The sequence below is a fragment of the Lithobates pipiens genome, unplaced genomic scaffold (genome assembly GCF_037356315.1).
Source record: "Lithobates pipiens isolate NorthernLeopardFrog02 unplaced genomic scaffold, aLitPip1_a1.2 Scaffold_30, whole genome shotgun sequence".
Taxonomy (NCBI): domain Eukaryota; kingdom Metazoa; phylum Chordata; class Amphibia; order Anura; family Ranidae; genus Lithobates; species Lithobates pipiens.
This window is the reverse complement of record NW_027507791.1, coordinates 36,503,134-36,518,996: the sequence shown is the minus strand read 5'-3', so window position 1 is coordinate 36,518,996 and position 15,863 is coordinate 36,503,134. Positions and strand designations below refer to the sequence as shown.

General features: G+C 54.5%; 2 protein-coding genes across 3 annotated transcripts in view; one reads left to right on the top strand and one right to left on the bottom strand.

Annotated features, from left to right (window-relative positions):
• LOC143942634 (NACHT, LRR and PYD domains-containing protein 3-like) overlaps positions 1-9,343 on the bottom strand; it is a 111,144-nt gene extending 101,801 nt beyond the window's left edge. The window contains exon 1 of one of the 2 annotated variants that reach the window (XM_077463999.1): positions 9,223-9,343. The gene's annotated coding sequence lies outside the window, so the exon portion shown is untranslated. Of the gene's footprint in view, positions 1-5,891; positions 6,094-9,222 lie in introns of those variants that run through there. The other variant, XM_077463998.1, reaches the window with a different exon arrangement.
• LOC143942631 (NACHT, LRR and PYD domains-containing protein 12-like) overlaps positions 1-15,863 on the top strand; it is a 1,996,551-nt gene that overhangs the window by 528,309 nt on the left and 1,452,379 nt on the right. The gene's annotated exons all lie outside the window — the stretch shown is intronic.

The following is a 15,863-nucleotide window of genomic DNA, read 5'->3' as shown; positions in this document are numbered from 1 at the left end:
GCGTTAATACTTTGTAGAGCCACCTTTTGCTGCGATTACAGCTGCAAGTCGCTTGGGGTGTCTCTATCAGTTTTGCACATCGAGAGACTGAAATTCTTGCCCATTCTTCCTTGCAAAACAGCTGGAGCTCAGTGAGGTTGGATGGAGAGCGTTTGTGAACAGCAGTTTTCAGCTCTTTCCACAGATTCTCGATTGGATTCAGGTCTGGACTTTGACTTGGCCATTCTAACACCTGGATACGTTTATTTGTGAACCATTCCTTTGTAGATTTTGCTGTATGTTTGGGATCATTGTCTTGTTGGAAGATAAATCTCCGTCCCAGTTTCAGGTCTTTTGCAGACTCCAACAGGTTTTCATCCAGAATGGTCCTGTATTTGGCTGCATCCATCTTCCCCTCAATTTTAACCATCTTCCCTGTCCCTGCTGAAGAAAAGCAGGCCCAAACCATGATGCTGCCACCACCATGTGTGACAGTGGGGGTGGTGTGTTGAGGGTGATGAGCTGTGTTGCTTTTATGCCAAACATATCGTTTTGCATTGTGGGCAAAAAGTTGGATTTTGGTTTCATCTGACCAGAGCACCTTCTTCCACATGTTTGGTGTGTCTCCCAGGTGGCTTGTGGCAAACTTTAGACGAGACTTTTTATGGATTTCTTTGAGAAATGGCTTTCTTCTTGCCACTCTTCCATAAAGGGCAGATTTGTGCAGTGTACGACTGATTGTTGTCCTATGGACAGACTCTCCCACCTCAGCTGTAGTTCTCTGCAGTTCATCCAGAGTGATCATGGGCCTCTTGGCTGCATCTCTGATCAGTCTTCTCCTTGTCTAAGCTGAAAGTTTAGAGGGGCGGCCAGGTCTTGGTAGATTTGCAGTGGTCTGATACTCCTTCCATTTCAAAATGATCGCTTGCACAGTGCTCCTTGGGATGATTAAAGCTTGGGAAATCTTTTTGTATCCAAATCCGGATTTAAACTTCTCCACAACAGTATTACGGACCTGCCTGGTGTGTTCCTTGGTCTTCATGATGCTCTTTGTGCTTTCAACAGAACCCTGAGACTATCACAGAGCAGGTGCATTTATACAGAGACTTGATTACACACAGGTGGATTCTATTTATCACCATCAGTCATTTAGGACAACATTGGATCATTCAGAGATCCTCGCTGAACTTCTGGAGTGAGTTTGCTGCACTGAAAGTAAAGGGGCCGAATAATTTTGCACGCACCACTTTTCAGTTTTTTATTTGCTAAAAAAGTTTAAAATATCCAATAGATTTCATTCCACTTCACAATTGTGTCCCACTTGTTGGTGATTCTTCACAAAAAATTAAAATTTTATATCTTTGTTTGAAGCCTGAAATGTGGCAAAAGGTTGAAAAATTCAAGGGGGCCGAATACTTTCGCAACGCACTATACCTCTTCTAATGAGAGCTTGTATCGGGAGGGTTTTCTGGAATCCCCTTCCAGTGCCTCACCCTCTGATTTTTGCCGCTAAATCATTGCCCTGTTCAGTGGAATGTTCTTGCACTAGTTTATTAATACATTCCTTACACAATGCTTTCCCCCAGGAATCTTTAAGTGTATTTTTACAAGAGTTGTGAGAGGGTTTGGTTTTATCTGTTTTCTGCAATAACAAAGAAAACCCCACAACATTAATACTGCTATACTCCTACCTGCCAAAATTGCAGGTGCACAGCATCTTTCATATGGGCTAACCTCACCAGGGGCCCCATGAACCCCCCTCTGACACCGGAGGGACCTTGCCTACCCCCCTTTTTCCCCCATGTACCCTTGAGGGGGGGTGGGGGGGTTGGGTGGTAGTGGTTTAGGCCAAGGGAGTTCCACCCTAGGTTCCCTTTACCTTGGTATGGCTGGAGCTCTTCTCTGCTGGAGCAGTGTCCCTTCCCTCTGCGTCTGACATGCTGGTGTCACCGCCGGAGCCTCCGCTGTCTCTACAGCGTATGTGGCTCCTCTCCAGCCCATGCCTGACTCCTCTTTATGTTTTGCGGCCGGAAACCGGAAGTGCACGCCCCCTTCGCCGGATGTGACGTCACCCGCCACCGATCACAATACCCGGTGTGGTTTGCACTGAGTTGAGTGCTTCACGCTGCTGGGGGTATGAGACGGCCGTCCATGCACCTCCTTGCTCTGTACTCGGAGCTGAACAGGAGCCCCCCCGACCTCTATCTGCACTCAGTGATGTGGGGCGGCATTACAGGGCAGTCTGTCATCTTTCGTTTGCCCAAGCAGCCTCTGCTGCTTTCCAGGACATTTGCCTGAGCCTCCTGACTCTCCTGCTTGGTTTCCTTGGTGTCTCCTCTCCTGGAGGAAACACAAATAACTGAGGAGCAGCCGGGGAGGAGGAAATTTATGGAAAGCTGGCGCAGGTGTTCCCTACAGAGGGGAGGAGCCAAGGAAATTAAGAATATTAATACTATTATTATTATTTTTTTTTTTGGGTGGCCCTCCACACTAGTGTGATTTTTACTGCACTTCTGTCTCAGTCTGATCCATGGTTCCTGACAAGGCAGCTCCCAGGAGATGAAGAAATCTCTATGCAGCATAAAATCAGAAACAAAAGGAGCGCCACTCTAAGGCTTGGTTCACACAGGGGAGACTCAGATCCGACTTGAGGTCGCCCCTAGTCGCCTCAGGTCGGACAACATTTAAAAATCAATGTACGTGAATGAGAGCCGTCTTAATGCACGCTACTGAAGTCGCTCCGACTTCAAAAGAAGTTCCTTCACTACTTCAATTCGACTTGTAGGCGACTTGAACCCATTGATTTCAATGGAGGTCGCCTCCAAGTCGGATCTCTGTCTATACGGAGGCGACTTTGACAGAATTATTAGCTCTGAAGGGGGAACTCCACGCCAAATTTCTGAAAAAAATTTGGCGTGGGTTCCCCCTCCGAGAGCATACCAGGTCTGGTATGGATTCCAAGGGGAACCCCCTACGCGAAAAAAACGGCGTGGGGGTCCCCCCAGATCCACACCAGACCCTTATCCGAGCACGCTACCCGGCCGGCCAGGAAAGGGGGTGGGGACGAGCGGGCGGCCCCCCTCCTGAGCCGTACCAGGCTGCGTGCGGCCCCCCACCCCAAAGCACCTTGTCCCCATGTTGATGAGGACAAGGGCCTCTTCCCGACAACCCTGGCCGTTGGTTGTCGGGGTCTGTGGGCGAGGGGCCCCCGGATACTGGCCTCCACCCTATGTGAATGAGTATGGGGTACAACGTACCCCTACCCATTCACCTGTAAAATAAAGTACCAAAAAAAACACAACACACAAGATAAAATAGTTTATTGCACAGCTCCGGGGGTCTTCCGTCTTCGGGGGTCTTTTCGCCGGACTCCTCCGCTATCTTCTTCTAGCTCTTTTGCTAGCGGAGGAGCCTGGCTTTCTTCCTCACCGCCGCCCTCTTCTTCCGACTTCGGGGGTCTTGTCCCCCTCTTCGGTTCTTCTGCCGGGCCACTGCGCCTTCTTATAGCTCTTTTACAGGCGGTGGCCCGGTCTTCTGTCGCCGTCACCGCCTTCCGTTCTTCTTCTTCTTCTTCTTCTTCTCCTCCTTCTCCTGGAGATGTTGACTCGAAGCTCTCTCCGGACGCAATGCCAGGGACGCGCTGCGCGGTGACTTATATAGGGACAAGGGGCGGGGTCATCGGTTGATGTCACACGAGTTGATGTCACATGGTGACCCCGCCCCCTTACGATGTCACAGTCCCGAAGGATGTTGGGACTGTCGCCATGTGACATCAACCCATGTGACATCAACCGATGACCCCGCCTCTTGTCCTTATATAAGTCGCCACGCAGCGCGTCACTGGCATTGCGGCCGGAGAGAGCGTCGAGTCAACATCTCCAGGAGAAGAAGAAGAAGAACGGAAGGCAGAGGCGGAGGCGGCGACGACGACGACGACGACGACGACGACAGAAGACCCGAAGAGGGGGACAAGACCCCCGAAGTCGGAAGAAGAGGGCGGCGGCGAGGAAGAAAGCCGGGCTCCTCCGCTAGTAAAAGAGCTAGAAGAAGATAGTGGAGGAGTCCGGCAAGAAGACCCCCGAAGACGGAAGACCCCCGGAGCTGTGCAATAAACTAATTTATCTTGTGTGTTGTGTTTTTTTTGGTACTTTATTTTACAGGTGAATGGGTAGGGGTACGTTGTACCCCATACTCATTCACATAGGGTGGGTGGCCGGTATCCGGGGGCCCCCTTATCAAAGGGGGCTCCCGGATTCTGATAAGCCCCCCGCCCGCAGACCCTGACAACCAACGGCCAGGGTTGTTGGGAAGTGGCCCTTGTCCTCATCAACATGGGGACAAGGTGCTTTTGGGTGGGGGGGCGCACGCCCCCCCCTCCCCCAAGGCACCCCCCCATGTTGAGGGCACGCGGCCTGGTATGGCTCAGGAGGGGGGGCGCCCGCTCGTCCCCACCCCCTTTCATGGCCAGCCAGGTGGCGTGCTCGGATAAGGGTCTGGTGTGGATCTGGGGGGGACCCCCACGCCGTTTTTTCGGCGTGGGGGTTCCCCTTGGAATCCATACCAGACCTAAGGGCCTGGTATGCTCTCGGAGGGGGAACCCTTTTTCTGAAAAAAATTTGGCGTGGAGTTCCCCCTTCAGAGCTCATTCTCTGATTGGCCACTGCAAAAGTAGCCTGGCCTGGGTCGTGTCTAAAAGTCGTGTTCAAGTCGTCTCCAAGTTGCCTCACAAAGTCATCCTGAAATCGTGTCGCCAGTATGCAAAGAATAAACGAGTCTATTTATTTAGACAAATGGTAACTTACATGAGGATGAACAATAAAGTACATATCAGACCCACCAGAGGTCAGTGGAGCTGTGACACTGAAGGACCATGGGGAGCCAGGTTCATCAGAAGTCCAGAACTCCACAAGGTAGTGAACACAGACGGCCGAGTCTCGGGGTGAGTGTGACCCCCTGCGATGGGGGCAGGAATGCTGGGCATGGCTAACGCGTTTCAAGGCTCCTTTCTCAAAGCTGGTTGGCCACAGCTGTGCCACCTGCATATGTAGTGAGAGGGAGAGGAGCTACAAATTGGCAAGGAGGACAGGAAGGGGTGGGGGGCTGGGCTTACAAACAGAGCTCTATACGAACAGAGATAAAAAACTGTTGTAACGGCTCAAATGAGCGCGGTTCTTGTCTGCAGCAACATACAGCAGTGACATTTACACAAAATAGCAAAAACAAAAAGATAATGATGAGATACAACTGAGAGAGCACCTATAGTAATAATGAACACCCATAGAACTGAATATTACATGAGCGGGTGGATGCTCCCTGCCCCACTCACCTCCTGGCGCGGATCAACCTGGCTCCACACGGTCCTTCAGGGCACTTTCACACTGAGACGCAATTTTTAGTGGTGCTTTACCATCATTTTAGCGGTGCGCTTTTAACCCCCACTAGCGGGCGGAAAAAATTGTTAAAAGCGTCGGTGCAGCAGCGCTGATCATTGATTTCAATGGGCAGGGGCACTTTGTATACATCGCTCCTATAGTGCTAAAAAGATGCTGCACCTCAGTAAAGCCCCTCAGTGTGAAAACAGCCTGAGAAAAGTATCTGATGGAAGTTTATTAATGGCAGACATGAAGAAAGAGCGACCGATCGTCCTCCATACAATCGTTCATCACACATCCACACCCTCCATCCCCCATCCTAGATTGTCCTCCATACAATCGTTCATCACACATCTACACCCTCCATCCCCCATCCTAGATCGTCCTCCATACAATCGTTCATCACACATCTACACCCTCCATCCCCCATCCTAGATCGTCCTCCATACAATCGTTCATCACACATCTACACCCTCCATCCCCATCCTAACACTCCGTATCATCACTCAGTATATTAGGTCTGGTTCTATGTGATCTTACCTTTCCGGTCACACCGGTCTGTGAAGAGACGATCTGGAAGCTCTGAATACAAAACAACAAAATGGAGAATTTTGGGAGGGGGAGGGGGAGAGAAAGAAATGTGACTCAGGAAGTTTCACTTTCAGTTTTCACCGACATCCTCCCAACTACAGATATTGTACATAGCAGAAAACTAAACACACAAGTGAGTATCAGATGGACTCGTCTCCTGATGGAGAATGTCGCTGGTCTTGCTGCCCTGAAGGATAGGGGTGTCCTAACAAAGGAAAAAGAAAACAACAGTGCACCAACCTTGTGCATTATCCTTAGCAAAATACTTTATTTAAAGAGGAAGTAAACCCTGATGGGTTTACTTCCTCTTTTTTTCCCTGCAAAGGCAAAGCATAATGGACTACTATGCATCGCATAGTAGCTCATTATGTGTCACTTACCTGACACAGGAGCCAGCGAAGTCGCCGCTGTCCCCTGTAGTCCGCCGCATCCATGTTGCTGGTGGCGTCTCGCAGCTCCGACGAATCACAGCGGCGCAGCCGCGATGACGTCACTCCCGCGCATGCGCACGGGAGTCGCGTCTCGCAGCTCTGCCGCTGCCATACGGCGAAGCCGCGATGACGTCACTCCCGCGCATGCGCACGGGAGTCGACAAATTAGGCAAATCCATTCTTGGATTTGCCGCATTTAGTGCGCCTGCGCGCCGCTGTCTACGGCGCATGCGCCGTAGACAGCGGTGCCCATTTTCGGGCAAATATCTCCTAAACCATATAGGTTTAGGAGATATTGCTTGGACCTACAGGTAAGCCTTAATCTAGGCTTACCTATAGGTCCAAGTTGTTTGGAAGGGTTTACTTCCTCTTTAAAAGTAAAATAGAAAACTACTCACAAATGTATAAACAAAATAACTCGTGACACAAGTCTCCAGATAATAATTATTCATGGTGGTAACAGAGGAGATTACAGAGTCACACACAGTGTATATATATATATATAACAATGGACGGTGTCACTAGAGCAGAAGACGATGTCAGTAGGTTTGTGTCAGTCATTTATATATTTTTTTTATTTTTTATTATTTGCTATACAATTTTTTTATTATCTATATTTTACGAGCCCCATTGATGAAATATCGCACGTCTAAACAGACCTGAGGACAGAGATTTCCCAGTCCCTTTCTCTGCAGCCAAGCAGCAAGGGGAATCAGCACAGCACATGGTGATTAGGGTGTGCCCAGGCACACCTGCCACACACTGTGCGTACTCCTATGAGCAGCTCAAATCATTGGATGTGGCGGCTGCATTCCTTTTCTTTTTATGCCTTTCCCCCCCCCCCTGTTTTCCCCTGATCTGACCAGTAACACCTCTCCTGTAAAAGCCTCGATCCGCGACAGGAACTGCATGTGAATCGCACCACATTGCACCAAAGAAGTGCAGGCACCTTTTATGAGCCAAACACAACCTCATCCCATCCCATCACATCACACACCAAACCCCATCACATCCCATCCCACCCCACACCACATCCAACCACATCCCATCCCATCCCATCCCACCACATCCCACCCCACACCACATCCAACCACATCCCATCCCATCCCACCACATCCCACCCCACCGTCGTTTTGTACAATGCAATCCAATGCAGGCAAAGGCAGTGTCTATGTGACCTGTGTGTGGGGTGTTGGTGACTTTGTATGGACACCCACTGCAGATCTCAAGGGTTGTGCAATTTGCATGCGGTGTGAGAAAAATCACACAGATCTCTGTGTTCCCCACACCACATAAGTGCGATCCTTTACTTAGAGTGCCGCCACTCTGAATGAAGGAGCACAGGAGGCACCTTTGGACAGCGGCATTGTCAGTCTAGGGGTAGAGGAGTGTTGGGCCCCTTCCACAGGAAGCCGATCCGTTTTGTTGAGTCCATCAGCTCAGCAGGGGATCGATCCATTGATCTCCGCTGAGCCGGCCGATGACGGATCCGTCTCTGATCACTGAGCGGGGACAGCATGTCCATCAGATCTCATCCGATCCGCCAGAGGGAGGGGCAAACGCATCGCCATACGCCGGATTCTAGCGAATCGGATGGCAGGCGGGTGTCAGTGAACACATCTCCGCTGACATCCGTCTCCCCATAGGAGTCAATGGACGGCTGAAAAACAGACAGGAGGATCTGAGGGGCTTTTCATGTGAAAGGCGCCTTAAATGGACTAGCAGAATAAGATAAAACCAATTGAAGCCAAACTCCAGCTTTTAAAGCAGCACCAGCAGAGCATTTCTTCTTCACCCTCATAAACTATGTGCTCCTCCACCAGATAAAATGTTCCTCTCACCGTGCGAGTGACTCGCATCCTTCACTCTAATAATTCCTCTTTTCCCTTTTATAAGAACAGAACTTTTATCTTGGGGGTGATCGGAGTTCTTCAGACTCGGTCGATGTGAAGGAGATTGTACAATCAGATTGTAACGTGTGTGGAGAGATTTATAGATCTATAAAAACAAGTCATCATCGCCCTCAGTGGTCACACATCTGAGATTACAGATTCTTCAAGGGTCCCTCAGCCCGGCTTCACATCAGTGCGGCTTTGAAAGCGAGCGACTTTCAGGGGCCAAACATCAGTGCGATTTGCACCGCCGATTTCATGGCTACTTCCAAATCCGGTGACCAGAATTCCATTCAATTCGCAGTGAGATCCGTGAAAAGTCATCCGGGAACCTTTGTCAGAATTGCTGCAGCATGAGGAGTCGCAGCGATATAAATGGATCCATTGCCTGCATTGGGGAGTCGCTCGTCATGCAGGTTGGAAATGTCAAATCGCAGGACAAGTCGCAGCGCTGTGAACGGGGGGCTTACCGACCTCCAGAGGAGCCCCGGGGGAGGGGAAGTCTGCTCTAGATGATCCACCAATCCTCATCATTGTTTCAGTCCAGCTGTAAGAATGTCACATGCGTGTGAATTGGATGCGGCTTTCATTGCATGTCAAGTCGCATGACGTGTGACCGGCTCTCAGTGTCCGCGGTGCGGATTCCAGAAGGGTCCGCTGCGTTGTTTTGGGTCTGGTTCAGGTGAGAATTCAGGCAAAAATAAAAAATTCAGCCCCGAATCGCACCTGAAGCGGTGAAGAGAAACGCACCGGACACCGGGCTGAAAACCTCGGCTGCACACATGTGAACCCGGCCTAAAACCTCTCCGATCCTCCTCAGGGAGGTCCTCATCTTATGGAGAGGAGTCATAAATCGCACAGAGATGACCAATCAGACGCCTGACATGTGACTTCCTAATCCATAGAGAATAAGACGTTTATAATACAATCCATCAAATAATCACATTATTTCCTCACCTCCACTGAAGAGGGTGACGGGATCCTCGGGGCCCAACCTGCAGACACATGGGGCCCTTTGGCCCTTGATGAGGGGCCCTTTGCAGACCCCCAGCAGTCGGTAGCGGCGGTATTCATCTGTAAAGAAGAGATAATGTCGCAGATTTCTCGCACTCTCATGTCACATGTCTGCAGTCTCTGATCATCTCCTCCAATAGGATTGAAGCCTCTGACAGTCTTCTGTCATATACACGGGGGGACACTGGGGGGAGGAGCACACGGGGGGACACTGGGGGGGAGGAGCACACGGGGGGGACACTGGGGGGGGAGAGAGAGCACACGGGGGGACACTGGGGGGGAGGAGCACACGGGGGGGTGGTGAATGGTTTGTCTCATTATGGAGGCTGGTAACCCCACAGCTAAACCCCCACATTTTACCATCCCCCTCCTTCCCAGCCATAAGTGTAGGCGGGGCCTCAGCCTCCAATCACATCTCAGGGTTTTGTGTGTTTTGCGCACATTTCTGAAACACGCTAAAAACACGCCTTGCGTTTTGCGGTTCTATTCATTATTAATGGCGCCCCAAATGCGGCGAGCAGACACACATTTTGTTGCGTGTAAAAATACGCAACAAACAGTGCAGAAAGGTCGGTGAGCGACTTTCCCACATGAAGGGCGTCCCATTGAAATGAATAGAGTGTGCGGAATGGGGGATGGGAGAGGATTTGTACCCCCCACACATAATCCTGCCCCCTCCCCCCACACATTTCTCCTCCCCTCCCCCACACATAATCCTCTCCCCTTCTATACACTCCTATACAAGCCAATGGCTGCACACGGCCTAAAGTACCTCAGTCACCACAGCTGTGCCTCACATTTCTCCTCCCCTCCCCCACACATAATCCTCCCCCTCCCCCACACATAATTCTCCTCATGGTTCCTCACAGTCTCAGATTTCCTCTCAGAGCAGAGCTGTGCACTTCCTCCCCTCCCCCCGGGAACACACAATGTGCACAGCGCCCCCAGAGGACGGAGGACTCACCTCTACAGGCTGCACTGCGGAGGAAGTGATGTCACCAGATGTGGGAGGAGAGAAGCTCCAGACTCTGCCTCTTTTCCAGTCTGTACAGGTGAGAAGAGGGGACAGTGATAGAGGGGGAGGGGGAGTCTGTGGTGGAGGAGGTAGGAGAGGGTCTGTGAGGGGTGTAGGGGGTAGAAGAGGGTCAGTGGGGGGTGTAGGGGTAGAAGAGGGTCAGTGGGTGTTGTTGGGGGTAGAATAGGGTCAGTAGGGGGTAGAAGAGGGTCAGTGAGGGGTGTAGGGGGTAGAAGAGGGTCAGTGAGGGGTGTAGGGGGTAGAAGAGGGTCAGTGGGTTGTGTTGGGGGTAGGGTAGAAGAGGGTCAGTAGGGGGTAGAAGAGGGTCAGTGAGGGGTGTTGGGGATAGAAGAGGGTCAGTGGGGGGTGTAGGGGGTAGAAGAGGGACAGTGGGTGGTGTTGGGGTAGAAGAGGGTCAGTAGGGGGTAGAAGAGGGTCAGTGAGGGGTGTAGGGGGTAGAAGAGGGTCAGTGGGGGTGTTGGGGGTAGAAGAGGGCCAGTAGGGGGTAGAAGAGGGTCAGTGAGGGGTGTTGGGGGTAGAAGAGGGTCAGTGGGGGAGTGGGGGTAGAAGAGGGTCAGTGGGGGGAGTAGGGGTAGAAGAGGGTCAATGGGTGGTGTTGGGGGTAGAAGAGGGTCAGTAGGGGGTAGAAGAGGGTCAGTGAAGGGTGTTGGAGGTAGAAGAGGGTCAGTGGGGGGGGTGTTGGGGGCAGAAGAGGGTCAGTGGGGGGTGTAGAGGGTAGAAGAGGGTCAGTAGGGGGTAGAAGAGGGTCAGAAGGGGGTAGAAGAGGGTCAGTGAGGGGTGTTGGGGATAGAAGAGGGTCAGTGGGGGGTGTAGGGGGTAGAAGAGGGACAGTGGGTGGTGTTGGGGTAGAAGAGGGTCAGTAGGGGGTAGAAGAGGGTCAGTGAGGGGTGTAGGGGGTAGAAGAGGGTCAGTGGGGGTGTTGGGGGTAGAAGAGGGCCAGTAGGGGGTAGAAGAGGGTCAGTGAGGGGTGTTGGGGGTAGAAGAGGGTCAGTGGGGGAGTGGGGGTAGAAGAGGGTCAGTGGGGGGAGTAGGGGTAGAAGAGGGTCAATGGGTGGTGTTGGGGGTAGAAGAGGGTCAGTAGGGGGTAGAAGAGGGTCAGTGAAGGGTGTTGGAGGTAGAAGAGGGTCAGTGGGGGGGGTGTTGGGGGCAGAAGAGGGTCAGTGGGGGGTGTAGGGGGTAGAACAGGGTCAGTGGGTGGTGTTGGGGTAGAAGAGGGTCAGTAGGGGTTAGAAGAGGGTCAATGAGGGGTGTTGGGGGTAGAAGAGGGTCAGTGGGGGGGTGTTGGGGGCAGAAGAGGGTCAGTGGGGGGAGTAGGGGTTGAAGAGGGTCAATGGGTGGTGTTGGGGGTAGAAGAGGGTCAGTGAGGGGTGTTGGGGGTAGAAGAGGGTCAGTGGGGGAGTGGGGGTAGAAGAGGGTCAGTGGGGGAGTGGGGGGTAGAAGAGGGTCAGTGGGGGGAGTAGGGGTAGAAGAGGGTCAATGGGTGGTGTTGGGGGTAGAAGAGGGTCAGTAGGGGGTAGAAGAGGGTCAGTGAAGGGTGTTGGAGGTAGAAGAGGGTCAGTGGGGGGGTGTTGGGGGCATAAGAGGGTCAGTGGGGGGTGTAGGGGGTAGAACAGGGTCAGTGGGTGGTGTTGGGGTAGAAGAGGGTCAGTGGGGGGTGTAGGGGGTAGAAGAGGGACAGTGGGTGGTGTTGGGGTAGAAGAGGGTCAGTAGGGGGTAGAAGAGGGTCAGTGAGGGGTGTAGGGGGTAGAAGAGGGTCAGTGGGGGTGTTGGGGGTAGAAGAGGGCCAGTAGGGGGTAGAAGAGGGTCAGTGAGGGGTGTTGGGGGTAGAAGAGGGTCAGTGGGGGAGTGGGGGTAGAAGAGGGTCAGTGGGGGGAGTAGGGGTAGAAGAGGGTCAATGGGTGGTGTTGGGGGTAGAAGAGGGTCAGTAGGGGGTAGAAGAGGGTCAGTGAAGGGTGTTGGAGGTAGAAGAGGGTCAGTGGGGGGGGGTGTTGGGGGCAGAAGAGGGTCAGTGGGGGGTGTAGAGGGTAGAAGAGGGTCAGTAGGGGGTAGAAGAGGGTCAGAAGGGGGTAGAAGAGGGTCAGTGAGGGGTGTTGGGGATAGAAGAGGGTCAGTGGGGGGTGTAGGGGGTAGAAGAGGGACAGTGGGTGGTGTTGGGGTAGAAGAGGGTCAGTAGGGGGTAGAAGAGGGTCAGTGAGGGGTGTAGGGGGTAGAAGAGGGTCAGTGGGGGTGTTGGGGGTAGAAGAGGGCCAGTAGGGGGTAGAAGAGGGTCAGTGAGGGGTGTTGGGGGTAGAAGAGGGTCAGTGGGGGAGTGGGGGTAGAAGAGGGTCAGTGGGGGGAGTAGGGGGAGTAGGGGTAGAAGAGGGTCAATGGGTGGTGTTGGGGGTAGAAGAGGGTCAGTAGGGGGTAGAAGAGGGTCAGTGAAGGGTGTTGGAGGTAGAAGAGGGTCAGTGGGGGGGGTGTTGGGGGCAGAAGAGGGTCAGTGGGGGGTGTAGGGGGTAGAACAGGGTCAGTGGGGGGGGTGTTGGGGGCAGAAGAGGGTCAGTGGGGGGTGTAGGGGGTAGAACAGGGTCAGTGGGTGGTGTTGGGGTAGAAGAGGGTCAGTAGGGGTTAGAAGAGGGTCAATGAGGGGTGTTGGGGGTAGAAGAGGGTCAGTGGGGGGGTGTTGGGGGCAGAAGAGGGTCAGTGGGGGGAGTAGGGGTTGAAGAGGGTCAATGGGTGGTGTTGGGGGTAGAAGAGGGTCAGTGAGGGGTGTTGGGGGTAGAAGAGGGTCAGTGGGGGAGTGGGGGTAGAAGAGGGTCAGTGGGGGAGTGGGGGTAGAAGAGGGTCAGTGGGGGGAGTAGGGGTAGAAGAGGGTCAATGGGTGGTGTTGGGGGTAGAAGAGGGTCAGTAGGGGGTAGAAGAGGGTCAGTGAAGGGTGTTGGAGGTAGAAGAGGGTCAGTGGGGGGGGGGTGTTGGGGGCATAAGAGGGTCAGTGGGGGGTGTAGGGGGTAGAACAGGGTCAGTGGGTGGTGTTGGGGTAGAAGAGGGTCAGTAGGGGTTAGAAGAGGGTCAATGAGGGGTGTTGGGGGTAGAAGAGGGTCAGTGGGGGGGTGTTGGGGGCAGAAGAGGGTCAGTGGGGGGAGTAGGGGTTGAAGAGGGTCAATGGGTGGTGTTGGGGGTAGAAGAGGGTCAGTGAGGGGTGTTGGGGATAGAAGAGGGTCAGTGGGGGGGGGGGGTGTTGGGGGTAGAAGAGGGTCAGTGGGGGGTATAGGGGGTAGAAGAGGGTCATTGGGGGGTGTAGGGGGTAGAAGAGGGTCATTGGGGGGTGTAGGGGGGTAGAAGAGGGTCATTGGGGGGGTGTAGGGGGTAGAAGAGGGTCATTGGGGGGGTGTAGGGGGTAGAAGAGGGTCAGTGGGGGGGTGTAGGGGGTAGAAGAGGGTCAGTGGGGGGGGGTGTAGGGGGTAGAAGAGGGTCAGTGGGGGGGGGGGTGTAGGGGGTAGAAGAGGGTCAGTGGGGGGGTGTAGGGAGAGGGTCAGTGGGGGGGTGTAGGGGGTAGAAGAGGGTCAGTGGGGGGGTGTAGGGGGTAGAAGAGGGTCAGTGGGGGGGTGTAGGGGGTAGAAGAGGGTCAGTGGGGGGGTGTAGGGGGTAGAAGAGGGTCAGTGGGGGGATGTAGGGGGTAGAAGAGGGTCAGTGGGGGGGTGTAGGGGGTAGAAGAGGGTCAGTGGGGGGGGTGTAGGGGGTAGAAGAGGGTCAGTGGGGGGGGTGTAGGGGGTAGAAGAGGGTCAGTGGGGGGGTGTAGGGGGTAGAAGAGGGTCAGTGGGGGTAGAAGAGGGTCAGTGGGGGGGTGTAGGGGGTAGAAGAGGGTCAGTAGGGGGTAGAAGAGGGTCAGTGAGGGGTGTAGGGGGTAGAAGAGGGTCAGTGGGGGTGTTGGGGGTAGAAGAGGGCCAGTAGGGGGTAGAAGAGGGTCAGTGAGGGGTGTTGGGGGTAGAAGAGGGTCAGTGGGGGAGTGGGGGTAGAAGAGGGTCAGTGGGGGAGTGGGGGTAGAAGAGGGTCAGTGGGGGGTATAGGGGGTAGAAGAGGGTCAGTGGGGGGTATAGGGGGTAAAGAGGGTCATTGGGGGGTGTAGGGGGTAGAAGAGGGTCATTGGGGGGTGTAGGGGGTAGAAGAGGGTCATTGGGGGGTGTAGGGGGTAGAAGAGGGTCATTGGGGGGGTGTAGGGGGTAGAAGATGTAGGGGGTAGAAGAGGGTCAGTGGGGGGGTGTAGGGGGTAGAAGAGGGTCAGTGGGGGGGTGTAGGGGGTAGAAGAGGGTCAGTGGGGGGGGTGTAGGGGGTAGAAGAGGGTCAGTGGGGGGGGGGGTGTAGGGGGTAGAAGAGGGTCAGTGGGGGGGGGGGGGTGTAGGGGGTAGAAGAGGGTCAGTGGGGGGGGGGTGTAGGGGGTAGAAGAGGGTCAGTGGGGGGGGTGTAGGGGGTAGAAGAGGGTCAGTGGGGGGGGGGGTGTAGGGGGTAGAAGAGGGTCAGTGGGGGGATGTAGGGGGTAGAAGAGGGTCAGTGGGGGGGTGTAGGGGGTAGAAGAGGGTCAGTGGGGGGTGTAGGGGGTAGAAGAGGGTCAGTGGGGGGGTGTAGGGGGTAGAAGAGGGTCAGTGGGGGTAGAAGAGGGTCAGTGGGGGGGTGTAGGGGGTAGAAGAGGGTCAGTGGGGGGGTGTAGGGGGTAGAAGAGGGTCAGTGGGGGGTGTAGGGGGTAGAAGAGGGTCAGTGGGGGGTGTAGGGGGTAGAAGAGGGTCATTGGGGGGTGTAGGGGCTAGAAGAGGGTCAGTGGGGGATGTAGGGGGTAGAAGAGGGTCAGTGGGGGGTGTAGGGGCTAGAAGAGGGTCAGTGGGGGATGTAGGGGGTAGAAGAGGGTCAGTGGGGGGTGTAGGGGGTAGAATAGGGTCAGTAGTGGGGGGTGTAGGGGTAGAAGAGGGTCAGTGGGGGGTGTAGGGGGTAGAAGACGGACAGTGGGGGTGTAGTGGGTAGAAGAGGGTCAGTGGGGGGGGGGTGTAGGGGGTAGAAGAGGGTCAGTGGGGGGGGGGTGTAGGGGGTAGAAGAGGGTCAGTGGGGGGGGGGTGTAGGGGGTAGAAGAGGGTCAGTGGGGGGGTGTAGGGGGTAGAAGAGGGTCAGTGGGGGGGGGGTGTAGGGGGTAGAAGAGGGTCAGTGGGGGGATGTAGGGGGTAGAAGAGGGTCAGTGGGGGGGTGTAGGGGGTAGAAGAGGGTCAGTGGGGGGTGTAGGGGGTAGAAGAGGGTCAGTGGGGGGTGTAGGGGGTAGAAGAGGGTCAGTGGGGGGGTGTAGGGGGTAGAAGAGGGTCAGTGGGGGTAGAAGAGGGTCAGTGGGGGGGTGTAGGGGGTAGAAGAGGGTCAGTGGGGGGTGTAGGGGGTAGAAGAGGGTCAGTGGGGGGTGTAGGGGGTAGAAGAGGGTCATTGGGGGGTGTAGGGGCTAGAAGAGGGTCAGTGGGGGATGTAGGGGGTAGAAGAGGGTCAGTGGGGGGTGTAGGGGCTAGAAGAGGGTCAGTGGGGGATGTAGGGGGTAGAAGAG